This window comes from Otolemur garnettii, unplaced genomic scaffold (genome assembly GCF_000181295.1).
Source record: "Otolemur garnettii isolate 467f Iridium unplaced genomic scaffold, OtoGar3 scaffold00017, whole genome shotgun sequence".
NCBI classification, from domain to species: domain Eukaryota; kingdom Metazoa; phylum Chordata; class Mammalia; order Primates; family Galagidae; genus Otolemur; species Otolemur garnettii.
The window spans coordinates 20,736,319-20,738,845 of record NW_003852412.1 but is presented as its reverse complement, the minus strand read 5'-3'; positions in this window follow the sequence as shown (position 1 = coordinate 20,738,845).

Sequence of the window (2,527 nt, the reverse complement as noted above, 5' to 3'; positions counted from 1 at the left end):
TTTGGGAGTTGTAGTTTAGATAAGTCATAGCTTTAGTTCATGGGATGCAGGTCAGGGGATTTCAAATATTCACATATCAGAAAAGATCTGTACATTCCTGGGACGTCTTGCCCTCTGAGCTGAATGCACCGACTAGAAGAGCCTTCGTGTTGTCTCCCCTGGGGAGGAGATGAATATATTCCGCACACGCAAATAAGAATGAAGCGAGAACAGAACACTCTTTTTCTCCTTTTATTCCTAGAAAACAGTTCAACTGTATAATGTTAGATCTCTGATAGTGGGAGTCATGTGAATAGATATGATCTTAAAATATTACAAACTATATGCTAAAATTATATAAAAGCAAACTGAAATTGAGGAAATTTGATTAAAAAATTGTCATCCAAACAAGTTTTAATTTTATAAGAAACAAGGGTAGAATATGAAAAAGCTAAAGAAATTATGTACAGTAGACCCTCTGTAAGTTGACCACCCATGGGGCTGTAACAAAGTGGTCAACACACACAGGTAGTCAACCTAAAGAACTAGGCAATGCTCCCATCTCCTGTTTGTTAATAGGCTCTTCAAGGTAGGTTCTGGGCCACAGTTTCTTTTTAATTTCAGATTAATATGAAGGTACAGATGTTTAGGTTACATTGTTTTCATTTCTAAGGGGAAGTTCCGGTTGTAGTTGAACCCTTTGGTGGGGAGGAGTCATGCTGAACACCCTCACACTGAGCACACTAGGCGAGATCCCGCCAATTACCCTCCCTCCTTCCTGCTCCCCCTCCCTCGTCTCCTCCCCCTTGCTAGACTATACTTGTGTTTTTTCTTTTGTGTGAGCATGTAATTGTTTATATACTTGTTTCATATTAGCATTGAGTACACTGGATACTTTCTCTTCCCATTCTTGAGAAACTTTATTATGAAGAATGTGTTTCAACTCCATCCAGGTAAACACAAAAGATGTAAAGTCTCCCTCTTTTCTTATGGCTGAACAGTACTCCATGGTGTATGTACACCAGTTTGTTAATCCATTCACAGGTTGCTGGCTTGCTTTCACACTTTGGCAATTGTGAACTGAGCTGCAGTAAACATTCTGGTGTAAATATCCTTGTGATAAAATGATTTTTGTTCTAGGTAGATACCTAGTGATGGGATTGCAGGATCAATGGAAGGTCAACCTTTAGTTCTTTACAAATTCTCCATACTTCTTTCCATAGAGGTTGTATTAGTTTGCAATCCCATCAGCAGTGCAAAATGTTCCCTTCTCTCCACATCCACGACAGCATCTACAGAGTTGGGACTCTGTGATGTGAGCTAATCTCACTGGAGGTAGGCAATATCTCAGAGTGGTTTTGATTTGCATTTTTCTGATTAGGGATAATGAGCATTTTTTCATCTGTTTGTTGGCCATTCATCATCTTCAGAGAAGTTTCTGTTCAAGAGTCTTGTGCACTTGTAAATGGGATTGTTTGCTCTTTTCTTGTTGATAAATTTAATTTGAGTTCTGTGTGGATTCTAGTTATCAGCCCTTTGGCAGATTCGTAACATGCAAATACCTTCTCCCATTCTAAAGACGTCTGTTTGCTTTAGTTGTTGTACCCTTAGCTGTGCAGAAGCCTGTTAGTTTGATCTTGTCCCCTTTATTTATTTTTGATCTTGTTATAATTGCCAAGAGGATCTTCTTCATAAAATCTTTTCCCAGGCCAATTTTGTCAAACATTTTCTCCATGCTCTCTTCTAGAATTTTTATTGTTTCATGTCTTAAATTTAAATCTTTTACCCAGAAAGAGTCAATTTTTGTCAATGGTGAGAGGTATGGAACCAATTTGCCATAGTTTCTTAATGACAGAATCTTTTTCAGTATTGCCAATATTTTCATTAACATGAGAGCACAATTGTTCTGGATCTAAAAAGGCCATCCTTTAAACTGCCTTCACAGGTCTGCTGGGTAGTGAGCCACGACACTCTGGTTTCTGCCAGCAGCGCCGGATCACTAGATATGACTACAAGAGAGAAATTTGAACTTCTCAGCCACCTAGCACCATGCAGGTATAAAACTGAAATAAAAAGCTAACTCAAATCAGCCTAAGTCAGAGATAGCCATCATAGATATTGAATCAGTAGGCAAACATCTACCAAAAATAAAACATTGAGTATACTGGATACTTTCTTTTCCCAGCAAATCTGAAAAATTTATATAGGTGTTACCAATGCATTAAAGAACAGAAAAAAATCTCTTCTGTACAAAATATTACAAAATAGAGAAAATAAGGGAAATTCTCTAATTCCTTCTATGAAGTTAATGTATTCAAGTTACTTAAGATAGAAACACAAATAAGAGAAATTATAGGTTAATCTCTCTTAAGAGGATACATACAAATATCTCACAATATGAGAAACTGAATCAAGCACTTAAAAAAATGATCAGGTGGCACCTGTGGCTCAGTGGGTACGGTGCCAGCCCCATATAGCAAGGGTGGCAGGTTCGAACCTAGCCCCAGCCAAACTACAAGAAAAAATAGCTGGGTGTTGTGGTGGGTGC